Raw genomic sequence first — 14,212 nt, 5'->3', positions numbered from 1 at the left:
TTATCGTGACGGCAAACGGGGCTCGCACAAGGCCCAGAACGACGTGCTTCGATGCTGCGATGGAAGCGCTCTCATTTGCCTCTCATGCAAATAGCAACTGACTACGTACGGCAGGGATGACTCAGTTCAGATAGGAGCAATCTCGGGCAACGGGGAAAGTTTTAAAGGCGCAGTACGTCTATTGATAACAACACAATAAATAAACATACAATATGAAGATGTGAGAACTTCTCTTAACCTCAAAACTGTGACTGGATATAATAAGTCTTGAAAACATGCCGCCAATGTGATGAAGTTGTCTTCCTTAAATTTGACTTACATACACATCCTTGCGCATTGCCTGCAGTGATTGACGGTAGCAAATGGAAAATTCAAATACATTGACAAAACTTGTAGCTTTGTCCCTTAGGGCAGGATTGGAGTATTTCCACCAAGAAAAATACAAAAACTAACTAAAAAAACCTGGCTATTCTACAAACATGATGAAAATGAAGACACTGGGTGTCCAGCATGGTGTCGATAAATCATGTGACCTAGATTTAACCAGTGACAGAAGTGTGATTACTTTGAGATTTTCTTTGTTAAACATTTGCTCCAAACTTGTGCGCTGCCAAAAGACGACTGACATGATGTGAGCTTCGGTACAACTTTTGCCTCTTCTGAATCGAGCACACACCCTCGGATCTCTTTGTGTGCATTGACGTAGTCTGTCTGCGTCGCTCGCCTCCACACGTGAATGCAGCAAAGGCTTTTCGGCATCGGACAGCTGTCTCCTTTGAAGACAAATAGCCTTAAAAGTGGTGACCTCCTTCTTTCATGTGTTCACCCGATACGGCTCTTCTTTGCCTCGCTCTCGCTCCATTCAGCATCGCGGCCCGAGGCTGCTGCTCATGGCTCACCATGCTGCATTATTATCTTTGTAAACGCAGAATTCATTCACTTCATGGTAATAAATTGTGACCAGTGGGTGAGTGTCTAGTTTAGATTTAAATCCAATAACGTTCCAACCACAAAAATCAAGATTTTAGTGCCGTTCAGCTTGACTGGGATGCTTACAATAGCCCTAAAACAGGCTTGATTTTTGGCTCAGGCTACAGAGTTGCACTTAACCACATCCTCTAATCGCCAAGCCTCCCGTGCACCTAATGCCCTCCGTTGAAGTCCGTACTTAAAGCTATAAATGGTGAAATCGGAAGAAAAATGGGGAGTGTCAGTGGTGCGATAACCTCCCATTGACTGAGGGTAATTAGAAAGATCCAAGGCCCGCTCGTCTTTGGCTTCACGTGCGTGTTGCTGCTGTGTGCGTGGAAGGAGGTTGAGGCCCAGTGCTGTACCAGGCAAAGGTTTCCACCAAACTCTTCTTGCATAACTCAGCGAGTGATAACACCGGCGCATTCCTCTCAACACACATCACAGCTGCCAACATCTTAACCAAGTTGTTCTCCCTTTTTTTTTTCCACCCCTACAAGCTTAGATTTTAATACGGGCTATCTGCCTTCGCTGCAAGGACTAAGTTTCCATTATGGACTTAAAGAGGAGAAAGGAATTACAATGTTTGAAGAGATGCCTTCCTGTGGTCTGGAAAATAGATTTGGCTGATTTTCAAAGGCAGAGGTTCATCCTGAGGTAGGTCAATGAGGGTCAATGCGCAGCTATGGCCTCCGCTGAATAGGAAGTCGTTGTGCAAGTGGAGAACGGACATAACTGGATTGTGACAAATGTTTGCTTTATTGTCTTGAATCGAAGGGTATGGTACTTGTTGCATCTGCGACTGCACGGTGTGTGAGTGGTTAGCACAGCAGGTATGAGGAGCGGAGTTTGAATCCTTGATTTGGCCTTCCTCTGTGTCTTGCGTGTTCTCTCTTACATATATACTACATTAAATAATATTAGTGCGTCGTGTCAATGACTGCTTTATAATTTTGTATTTTTTTTCTCCTAACAAAACAACATATACCATATCTATTCAAATAGCCGCTTTATAAAACAATTTGTTTTGATTCCTTGAAAAAAAACATGACATCGAAATGTAACACAATTCATTTGCTTATTGGCAAGGCTTTTAACTACCTTTCTAGTTTTGCCCGTGAGAGCAAACGGCGTATGGGTAGTTTCATCTGGCTTGGTCCCAACGAGACCTTATGTTGAGTTTGACTTTGCTGAAACTAAGCTGTTTAACTGCACCTTCCTGCACAGCTCACTTGCAGGATGTTGATTCAGAGCCGATTTAACTGCAACTCTCTTCCTCAATGATCAATGATTAGGCTCAGTAAACACGGCCATAAAACATCAGCGTCAGACCAGGCTTGTGTACATTCAATCCCGCGATGCCAAGTGTTACCTGCTCCCTCAACGCTTCCTTTGGCACCAGCCGAGCAACAGCCGGTCTCCATGGCTGCCGTAGGCCCGCGTGGCACATCTCGCTGCGCCGTAGATTGTGCGAGACAGCCGTCTGGAGACTGCAATGTTGACAGAGCTCAGACAAATCCAAAAGGGCGCAGGGTTGTAAAAGTGTGGCCAAGCTCGGAGAGGGCCTCGTCCGTCAGCTGCCCGTGTTAATGTGTAGCTCTCTGACTGGAGCACCTTTGTAAAGCAAAGAAACTCAGGCATTGTTTCTGCTATGGACTTTGATTTTTTCCTGATTCGTGCCAAAAAAAAAAGATCAAATCTGCTGATCATTTACTGCTGACGTGTATCAATTGAGGTGGATTCTCGCTGGGTCATCATTACAATACACTTTACTGTAGCCTCTGGAGAAAAAAAAAATCTCATTGTGCTTTTAAGTCGTGACTCACTGTGTACCAACTACTGGACCTACAACTTGGAGTTTGTTAATCAACTCATGTGTGCAGTTTTGTTTAAAACGCAAACACAACATGCTTTTATGGTCGTACGAATGAAATTAAAACATATTCATGTTAGTGAGGCAAAATCCTCCTGTTTTTATCCATCTCATGGGGCGGCCATTTTGCCACTTGCTGTCGAGTGAAACTGACACCACACTTGCCAAGGACACACTTAACAAGAGCAGTGCACTAAATCATTGCCCCAGGAATAATAATTAAAAAAAAAAATTAGGAGGTGTGTCAGAAATGTTCCAGGGCTGCTGTCACAAAAGATATTTTCAAACCCAACCTCCAAGTTTCCCCTTTATTGTGGGCCAGACAGCCAACCAGCAAGCAACACCAACCTGTCTATATCTTTTGTGACACCAGTCCTGAGATGTTTTTGGGACATACCTATGACAGTTTAGAAGGTTTGGATTGAACATCATATGTATTCAGGAAGGACACAGGTCTAACTTACTTGTCATCTGGAGACTTACTCTAGAAAAAAAAAAAAAACACATTGAAAATAGCTTATTAAAATACAGTGATGAGTATAATACAACAGGTTTGCCAATAAACAATTATTTGGGCATAGCCTCAGGTCTTCAAACTGCTGCACACACAGGAAGGAATGAACAGGTGATGCTTTACCTTGGTAACTAGTCTCAGTGGGACACCTCCTGGCTGTGTGTTCACCTGAACCCCCCCATTTCCCCCCAGAGAGCCTTTATCTCACAAACACATCTTGTATCATTAGTGGGGCCTGCTGTTACCCTGTAGACAAGACCCTATGATGCAGAGGATGTATTATACGCTCACACGACATTTTTAGACTAAACTGTAAGGAATGTTCTTTTTAAGAAGTAGACTGCGGTATAATGTAACATTTGGAAAAGGTGACGTTGCAAATGAATATCAACGGCAAATGATCCATTCATTTTCTGAACGGTTTATCTTCATTAGCCCACACACTGTTTAAGTTGCAGTCTAGGGTGTTACAGATAAAATATCAGTGCAGCAATTTTTTTTCCTACCCAAAGAAATAACGCAGTTTGAAAATGATGCTGGGGTTTGCCGCACTGTACTTTAAGGAAACAAATATGGCATTTTCCGTTCCTTTGTTTGCCATTACGTCATCAGTTTTCCCCTAGACAAAGCTCACATAATGGGAACTCTTGACAAAGTTATGCCAGAGTAAATGAACATGTATTTGCAGCCGTTGTGGAAGTCATTGTTACTAGCGCTTTAGTAAACACATTAAGCTGTGAGCTAATTATAGTCTTTTGAGGAGCTCGGCGGGCAGGTGTGTTTGGAGATGGTCGGAGTACTTGACAATGCCTTCAACTGAACACACACGACCGTTTAAAGCCTTACAATACTAAATGTGCCTGAGAGGCAGGGGGACTTGTCTCTCTGTTTATATTTGGGCACAATGAAAGATGACCTTTGGGCAGCATTTACACACATTTCCCTAACAAACTGCCTCGTCTTGCCTGTGAATGTGTGAAACTCGAGCCGTGCCAGTGGCTTTTGGTTGTCGTTGCTTGGGACAGTTTGTGTGCGTGGAAGAAAACGTGCAATCCTTTGGTCTGTTCCAATGAATCACGTCAGGCAATTAAATTTCTCCATTTGATTGTATTGTAGGGAAAATAATCAGTTTTAAAAAAATATATACAATATATAAGAAACTATGAGTCAGAAGTAGGACGTTATCGCGATGACCCACCAGCCCTGCACGGTAAGAGAAAATGGCTGACTCTTCACTTTGTGACGTCACAAGTGAGGAGCCACTCCTTGGTAAACTAAACACACACCCAGTTTTTCAGAGTAGCTGTCCCTACACCTTGACTTGGTATGTGGCTGTATAATGAGATTATTTTGGTTATTGAAGAGGTTTTATTTAAAAAATGTTGAACATGGAGAGCACTCCTTGTCATAGACTAATACAGATCACAACAATGTACAGTTTGACCTGAAACCAGCCAAGAGGTGTGTTGTGGAATAGGATGCAGCAATAATTGGTATGCTTCAATCTGCCTTTCCATGGTAATTTCCCCACTAGAGATTATAGCACACACACGGAGCGGCGCAGCTAATTCTTTCGGGGCTAATTAGACAATGCCGGTGGCAGGAGGCAAGTCAGGGCAGGGCCAAGGCTGCGAGACCACTTGTGCTCGTTCTTCTCCCTTGGTGATTCCCTGTCAGTGGCAACAAGCATGATGCTTGTATCTCAAAGATAAAAAAATCAGCTTTTTTTTGTTATTCGTGTATTGTCACAAAAAATTGATACTTTTGTGTGAAAGCCTGCATTTGACAGTCTAAACTTTGTCCAACTGTTCAGTATCGTTTTGCAACCAGCCGTGGAGTTGAACAGCAATGTGTTTTATTTTTGATCATTCATTTTGAAGGACGTCCACGTGCATGCTTTTCTGTGAGTCTCTCGATATCTGTTGTAAACGGTTGATGGAACGCTCTGACAGTATAAGCTCACTGTCCACTTCAGCCATCCTGCTTGAATACTGTTGATCAGTTTTTTGGGTGTCAGATTTGTCCCACCATGTCAAGACGAGAACAGCATGATGAGGACTGTATTTGATACATTATATCACTTTTAATTGAATAACTATATTTTTTCAGCTCCTTGTTAGAGAACAGCAAGCTGCAAAGAATAAAGAAGCACTGACGAGTTTGTCACGACTCGTCCCCGGTCAGTCCATTGTGTGTACATTTTATCATCATTTCTGTCTGTGTGCTCGCCCCTCCCCTCCTGTGTGCCGTGTATTTAAATCCCCCCCCTGCCCCTCACTCCCTTTCGGATTATTTCTTGTCTCACGTCTCTGTTAGTTCTGTTTTTGTTTGCCAGCCCTGTCGGTCAGTCCCGTTAATATTTGTTAGGCCGTTAAGTTATGTCAGTTTGCCAGTTCTGTTGGCTTGTTCCCCTTATCCTCCTTTCCAACTACATTTTCCCTTCAATAAACCCTGGTCCAAGCTGCATTTGGTCGCCCTGCTCCACTCGATCCGTGACAGAGTTGGACGAGAGAAAGACAAATGAAAGCATATTAATACGGTTTTGGTTCTTTTCAGAAATTCCACTATCTTTTTGTGTATATTTTTGTTTGAAAATGCCAACAATGCTAACCCCAACCCTCGATAATGTTGGACAAAGATTTTTTTCATGAAGCGCGACTGGAATTACAATTTAGAAGACAATTTCTCAGGGATTCCGCAACATCATGTACGGCTGCTCACATCAGATGAGTTCAAAGCAGGTGGAAAAGTTCAAGATGCCCACAAGCAACGTTGTGGAAGGCCTTTTAAAATGCGAATCCGTTATCCGAAGAAAAAGCAGTATGTCTTGATTATTTGTCCGTGAGCCTCTGTGTCCAACCGCTTACAAAATAGTTGGAATCTTCCAGACATTTTTAAGTAGAATGACAGCATGTCGGAATCTCCACCCAAAAATCATCATTGGACATGGGTCGATTCCTCCGCACGTTTTGCTGCTATCGCGGTTTTAGATCAGCTGGCAAGTCGTCAAAGTAATTTGTAAATGTCATAATAAAGCAAGTTGATGAAAGACATACACAGCTGTGTGTGCATGCAGCGCATGTGTAACACGCCCAAGATGGTCACGGTAGAAAAAAAACGTCCCAGAATGCATTGCTCTGAGCTGCGTGTAAGCGACCTATGCAAGATAATTGGTTGAAATGCTCCTCCAGAGGTAGCAACCCCCAAATTGACACAAAGCCATTAGAAAGGTTTAGGTAATATTAAGTCATGGTCACAATGAAGATGCTTTTCCTTGAAAAGTTTTTGTACTTCCAATAGCACTATGATGACTTTTTTTTGGTCACAATATTGAATTGTGAGTTACCCGTACTGTCCCACCCCTAACGTACACCAAGCTTTGCTAGCTTGATAGTAACGCCAACATCAAGCTAACTATCTGGAGACGAGCAAGCCGATTGTTGAGATGAAGACCTTTTTAAAAGTCACACCTGGGCAAAGTCCTCCAATTTCCTCTAAGACAATGTGAATCTATAATTATCCTGCCGGTCTCTGAGCAGAAGGCAGAAGGTAGACAGGTGGAGAATACAACAGAAAGCCCTTCATGGGAAGACGCTGCCTAATGAGCAAGGCCTTTTATTTGGGACCAAAAAAAATCCCTAAAAGTAGGATACTGGTGTTTGGCTTTTTAGTGCATCTATCACTGTTCAGAGGGCACTGACGGTTTGATTTGATTGATTTTGCCAACAAATAGGTGCAAGCAAATGCAGTGTTTATGTTACTTTTGATGCATCTGACCCGCTGACTGATGTCCTTGCATCCCGCCTTGCGTGACCGGCTGGCTAGATAGCCATCAATAGCCAAATAAGTTGAGGTCAGTCTCCCGTGTGTCACCCCTCTCCACATTTGTAATGCAAATGAAACCCAAACAAAGCAAACCTTTTGGAGCACAGCAATTTACTAAACCGCCCTTTAAGAGTGACTTGGCGGAGGGGAAAAAAAGTGCTAATCGGTTACTTATAATTGTCTGGAAAACTTGCGATGGAGTGGTATGGGAAGCGAGCTCACACATATCTAATCTCATATGCTGTCAAAATCCGTTGGTTAATATTTTGTTGTTGTTTGCGTCGGCATTGGTGCGGTTTGTTTAACTGCATACAGGCAATTATGTTCTTCCACATTTGCCGGCCAAGTTCTGCTGCGAGCCGTGCCACACCCTTGCGGAAACCGGATATGGTTCTGGTATTGTGCTCATTGTTGAGAGACTAATCCTGACAATTACACCTGGAGACCGAAAGTGGCCGCCTAGCCCAGCACCCAACTAAGGTTTGGGATTCGGCCTCTGTTTGCCCTCTGGGGACAAGAGCCCACCGATCCTTTTGTTTGCCGGTGCTCCCCCACCTCTAAATGCTCAGACTGACCTCAAACCTCTGGTGTCTCTTTTTCACGTTTTACTCACCTGCCCTTTGTTCACCTGTTGTTCCGGCTGCTGTTGGGACAAAAAAGGCGTGTGGACACAAAGGGAGGCAGTTTGTGGGAGTAAAGGGCAGGTATTTCAGGTTGTGGCCAACGTTTACAGCAAAACGTGAAGGCAGAGGTTTTCACTGTCATAAAATTGTATTGAAAATGTGAGTTTGGACGGTTTGTCAGTCTACCAATCGTGTTTGCGTGGATCAGAGGAGATCGTTCCCACCAAGCCTGAGCTGACATCATAAAAAAAAAAACCACAAGAAGGTACCTGGGGGGTTAATGGGGGTTGGGGGGTGGTAGGTAAGCGAACCGGTGAGGTGAGAGTCAGAGGGCGGAGGTGGAGGGGGGGTCTGTTCTTCGTTTCTATTTGCTGAGACATTGCATCGGACACACCTGTAAGCGCCTGTGGCCCAAGTGATTGGCTGCAACCTGAAAATTACACCTGCGGGGGGAAAGAGGAGGAGGGGGAGTCGGGCTACATGTAAACCAAGTCCTTTACAAATTCTGCCTCTGTCTTCTCGAGGAGCTTAAGAGTTGAAGGGCGCCGAAGAGAAGACAACAGCGGGAACGAAATAACTTTTGCTTCGGCAACAGGAAGATAACTGATGCGCTTTTCTTCCGGGGTTTGGCTTTCGCTCTGACATCACGCAGGCTACCATCTACCTGAAAGGAGGGACATCTTACTCCTCCTAACCGCCATGCCAGTGTCCTTCAGCGAGAGCAGGAGAGAAGAGGACTAGCCAACCGGGCGTCAAAAGCCCCGACACAATGATGCCTCTTGTATTGGGTTTCTGGCTCGATGACCACACCTGGGAAAGGCTGGGTAAATTCTCAAATGTGATCTCTTCTTTGTCTTCATTGTCTTAAGATGCAAGTTGCCTTCACAACCTGTTGCTCGGCGACACGCTTTTTGCAACTTTTTGAATGTTTGTCAGCTAAGAACAGGAGACGCGTAAGCGATTGTGTACGGATAAAGCGTTAGCTTCAGGGGTGTTTTCGATGCAAAGCGAAAATAACACGTATCAAATTCCGGCTCCGTTTAAGCAGAAAGAAAGACGAGGAAACAATAGAAGCCAACGTTCATTCCTAAACTGGATAGACCAGTTGGGGCAGGTAAAGGCAAACTGCCAGACTTGTCAAAGGACACGAAGACAGTGGTTGACTCCTCTTCGATCATACAACCTTCTGCACGAGGAGACAACCGGCCGAATGACGGTATGAAATCGATTTTACCGTAACCTCCCAGCAACGGACCTATTCGCCCCATACACGGTGCATAAGTAGATTACGTAACTCATTGTACAACTTTTCTCGACAACCCGTTGAACTGACTAGTTTTCCTCTAAAGTCATTTTGTTGACTTCCTTCTCGGTTTTTAGAAGTCTTAGCAGTGACTGTTTTAAAAGAGGAAGTAGACGTTTAGCGGGCGTAAAATGTCGGCTCCTCTGTTCTCTTTGCCTCCAAGTTTCATTTGCGAACTGGAGACAAACAGCAGCGTCATCCTTATTCAAGTGGGGAATTTCCACCACAGACTGGTTATACATTATGGAGTCCTCTCGTGTGCTCCTAGAATAGATTTAATCGGAGGAGTTGCGCACAAGTCTAGGAAGCAGACTGCAAAATGGAGGGAACATGTCGACCACGGACAGACACTGTACAGCGAAGGCTGCAGACTGAGGTGGAAGATTGTGATTGGTGGAGAGTTCACTTCTTTCATACACCTGAAAGGTCACATGGGAGCCTCAAGTTTGAGACTGAAGTGGAGTTTAGGGCTTTTTATGTTTAACCATGTTGTAGTTTGATTTACTTGAAGGGGGCGGGGTTTTTTAGGGTTAGGCTTTGGGACATTTAGAAATGAGGACATATAATAGCTATTACGCTTATTTAAATTAATACATTTTATTAAAAATTATATATGTATTTATCATTTAGTAAAACATTTTTTTCATCATTTAATAAAATAAATATATTCTTAAATCAAAAATTTAAATACTCTTCACAGATATATGTATTTAAATTAATATATTTAATTTATAAAAATGTGTTTAAATATAAATGTATTTATTTAATAAAATGGATAATTTTTTTCATTAAAATTTGAAATATACACTAATAGCTCTTTAAATTAATACATTCAAATTACAAGATATATTTAAATTTATTTAATAACTTAAATTATTTTAAAATCAAAATTTATTGTACTTATACTATAAATGGATATATTTAATTTCTAAAAATATTTCAAATATATATGTATTTATTATTTAATAAATCATTAAAGTCAAAATTGTAAACACATTCACCACAAAAAACACAAAGATTCTACAATATCTAATCTTCATAAATGAGTAATTTATTTTAAACAACAAATAAAACGGCAAGGTGAAGAAAGCGCAAAAGGTGAGGAAGCCACCAGTGCCTATGTAACAAATGTAAATGACCCATTTAACATTTGGGATGCAAAGCAATATCAGGGTTTAAACGCCTCGGTTACCAGGTCGCTCCTCGGCGTATGTGGGGGACCGAGATAAGGTCTGCACTTAAGTAAAGTTTTGGGTTTCCTTTCCATTGTTTTCCCACAAAGACGGCGATTATTGATTAAGGGCCAGGCCAGTTTACCTATCGGGTTGTTCACTTCACAGTGGAGTCACATTCCTGCGCAGAGGGCAGAGTTACCTGATCACGCCTCACTTGCAGCAAGCAAAAAGCGTGGGCAGCCACCAGCGCGTACAACTCCCACAGCGCTGCGCCATCTTGTACAATAGGACAAACTTTTGCCAATGAGCTCAACCATGAGCGGAAGTTTAGTGGACGCGAGGGCGGGCTCGTTACTTTGACCAGGTACTGTACGCTTTGTCTAATCTTTTCACACCCTTTCTTGTCTCCCTCTCCCTTCTTGTCGTCCTCAGAGGGCCCGCGGCACCGGTTTATAATGCTGATGATTAACTAAATAGAGTCTGGGAAAGCAGGTCTGCTCGGCTTTCTCATTTCATGGGGCCTGACTGACCGTGAGGAAGACGGGAGTGTTCTCAAGCGGCGGGGTGGAAATTCAAGACCTTTCTTTGCTTTTTTTCTCAGCCCCTGCCTTCCAAAAACCTTCTTTGGTTTGGTGGCATTCTTTGCTTGGGGTACCTTTCAAGACGGTAAGATTACAGGTGCATTCTCCATTTGGCATCCCCCTGACCTTTTCTCCCTCTTTCTCCCTTCCCCCTTTCAACACTAGGCTCAATTTTTGTCTTGCTTGCGGGGTGACAGAAAACCTTTCACCATATCCATAACACACCTTTTCTGTAATCAATGACGCCACTATGGAAATAGTGCAACGAAACTTTCTTCAGTAAGGTGTTTTTTCTGTTTTATTGAAAGAAACATTCAATTTTTGTGTCATTTAACAAGTTTTATGTTTGATTCAGAAAGTATCTATGTCTTCAGTACGAAGGCGAGCTTTTTGCACGACGCACCTGTGAAGTAGCCACGTTGTTCAGTAAAAGAGCGCCGTTTCGGTCACCTCCCGCATACGGGCTGGCCGCTCAGTTCGAGCTGAGCAACATTCCATCAGCCTTTCATCACTCCACTAACACAAAGACAACAGCATCAGAGGTCCACCGATGAGTGGGGGGGGGAGCAACCCCTCATATTTTAGGCCACCATTTAATGCCAGTTAACTGCAGCTGAAAGTTGTGGTCGGAAAAAAATCCAATTCACCCGAGAGGGTGATTGAGCAACAACGCCGACTTGACTTACTTTTAACTCGGCTGTATTTTGTGCGAAATTAGTAACTGGCGCGTATCGTGTGAAAAAGCAGCCCTTCCTCCCGTCGTTGCCGTGCCATAGCTTTAGACTAGTCAGAACAGGTTTGGGCAATCATTAACAACTTTTGTGGCCCAGTGTTCTGTGACAGCCCGTGTGGGCTGGAGAGCACAACGCCAGCCTTCTTAAGCACGCCAAGTGGATGTCCTGCTTGTAGATCGCGGCTACAAAATGTTTGCTCAGCAAGTGCATGCATTTGGCTGACTAGGTTTGCGTCTCCGAGTCACGTACGTTGTTGCGCCTCCGGGCTGCACTCGCAAACTTACATTCAATCGTCACTTTAGTAGCAGAAAAGTGACAAATGTATTAATCGATGAAACTGTAAATATGTATCATTTCAAAGTCATCTCACATTACCTTTCAAAGGCTGATTTTATTTTGAAAAAAAATCAACCCAAATTGCATGTGCTACAGACTCTTTTCTCCTGCTAACAACCCAGGCTAAACTTAGCCCCACCCTGATGTGCAAAGCTGAGTCAAGATACGTCACTTCAACTTATAGTTCCTTGGCACCATCTTGTGGCACAAAAAGCACTTTATGAGTAGCGAAGCTTATATTGAATTAAGTCTCGTATGTTTGATGTCACACGTCCGTCCGTCTATCCCCGCTAGGTCTTCACGGGTGATCATCTCCATCTTACAAGGCAGCATTGGACTACATCTTCTTTTCTAATACTGCCTGGTAATGATGATGATAGTCATCTGCTTACAACAAGCGCACAAATCATTGTTAGCAGCCGCAGACTAGTGTTACACAGGCCGGAGAAGGAGGCTCTCAGGATCCATCTTACCGGGCAGTGCTGGATTGTACTACTGTTGTTCTAACACTGTCTGGTAACGATGTTTTCTGGAGACCGCAAAGCTGCAGTCGGTCGCATTTGGTTGCCTCAACAAAGCTTCCCTTGATACCTCCTAATGACGTTTGGCTAATGTCTGATTAAGCTAAAGCATGGCACAGGGGTGAATTTAAGCAAGAAGACGCAAGAAAGAGATGGAATGTACTTGTCCGCCGTATTTTGCATGTCAGGCCACAGACGCGTGTGGCGAGTATGCCAGTAGCAAAAATGCAGTTAATGAGCACGTCTGATAAGCACAATCGCAACGACAGCAGCATGTTACTTAAAATAGGTCGAGTGCGTGTGTTCTATTACAGCTTCAGTGTTTTACTTCTTCAATTCAATTTGCCTACCTGACTTTTTTTTCTCTCGTCTTCAATGTCAATCCCACCCCACCTGCATAAAAGACTAGCAGTACGTTGATTGTTCCACCGGTCGTGCAAGGCCAGCCCGTTTCTTTCTTTTTTTTTTTCTTTTTTTTGCCGGTTGCTTATCATGAACAGCGCCTGCCTTTGTACTTCGTGGCAGCCATTGGCCCATCTGGCCTGGCTCGCGCGGTGCATCATGAAACTGAGCTGACCTGAGCCTCTTGTTATTTTAGCTATCCAACATATGAAGATCTGATTTAATACAAACGTGTAAACTGGGAATTGAACATCTCTAAACAAAAGAGCGAACAGAAACCTTATGTGTTTAAGGAGGGAGAATTACAGCCGCACCTTTATGTACCCACTCAGCTCCATTACCCAAGCCAAAAGAACAGCCCCCCCTGCTCGTTGTCTTCGAGCTGATGTCGCTTGGTGCTGGCGTATGAAAGCGCAAGAGAAAGAGGAACTTTTTCAGGCCGTTTCTTCTGCGCTGCTGTTTCCTCAGAGGTCACCCTGCCAGCCTGTTGATAGGCGTCTTACCAGACATGGTTAGATGTAATTATTGGTGTCTAATACTGTCTGGTAATGCCGTCCATTAAATGGCATTGCCTTCCGCTGTCTTCCTTCTGCTCTCTCGCTCTCATGCGTCTTCACGTGCGCGCCTTTGCATACTTGACTGTGGAACTGCGATCCTTGCACTTGAAGGGGGATGAATGTCACGACTTGGATTCTTCCATGTGACTTGAGTCAAAGTTTAACTGTGCTCAACTCTGAATGTTCTTTTAAGACGGGATATTTTTGTGACGAGCATAAGGATGAATTTTGTCCGTACAAAGATGTGTCCTCTACCCCTCCGTACTGTAACAAAATACCTTCCAGGAACTTGGCTTCTCTCCAGGTACAGTAGATAAAAGCACTGTGTGTGGCGATATTTTATCCGTGGGCAAAACATGTAATGTGAAAGAATATATTGAATAAATACAATAAGAATTCATTCATGTGTCTTTATTTCTCTTTTTTTTCCTTCTCTTTCCTGAATCCACTCACAATGTTGTCTCACCCTTGCAACAGTGCTGCTGACGCTTTCCTCGGTGAGAGCGGAATGCCGGGCTCCGGTCAGGTGTGGATCAGGTTACGCAGAACAGAGCTTCTCTTTAAAACTGCCACCCCACCCCAACTGCCGCTCCGAAAGCCAGGCTCTCACTTTGTCCCACTGTAGGCTAGAGCTTTTGATTATAATAATCATGACATTGATGCTACTAATAAACCAAATAGCAAAACTAAACAAATGATAATTGTCATAAATAATAAAACAATGTACATATGGAACCATCCCCTTCTTACAATAATGTCCTATTGTAATTTTAAAAAAAAGTAATATTTTGCTTTTTCT

General features: G+C 43.4%; 1 long non-coding RNA gene across 1 annotated transcript; it reads left to right on the top strand.

Moving 5' to 3' along the window:
- The first annotated feature begins 8,267 nt into the window (after positions 1-8,267).
- On the top strand, positions 8,268-13,813 carry LOC119119403. The gene is made up of 2 exons (XR_005097290.1): positions 8,268-8,628; positions 10,715-13,813. It is a non-coding gene; the product is annotated as an uncharacterized LOC119119403 (long non-coding RNA).
- Positions 13,814-14,212: the final 399 nt, after the last annotated feature.

Source organism: Syngnathus acus, chromosome 2 (assembly GCF_901709675.1).
Source record: "Syngnathus acus chromosome 2, fSynAcu1.2, whole genome shotgun sequence".
NCBI lineage: Eukaryota > Metazoa > Chordata > Actinopteri > Syngnathiformes > Syngnathidae > Syngnathus > Syngnathus acus.
The sequence above is the reverse complement of the archived record's forward strand: the minus strand, read 5'-3'. Positions and strand labels throughout refer to the sequence as shown.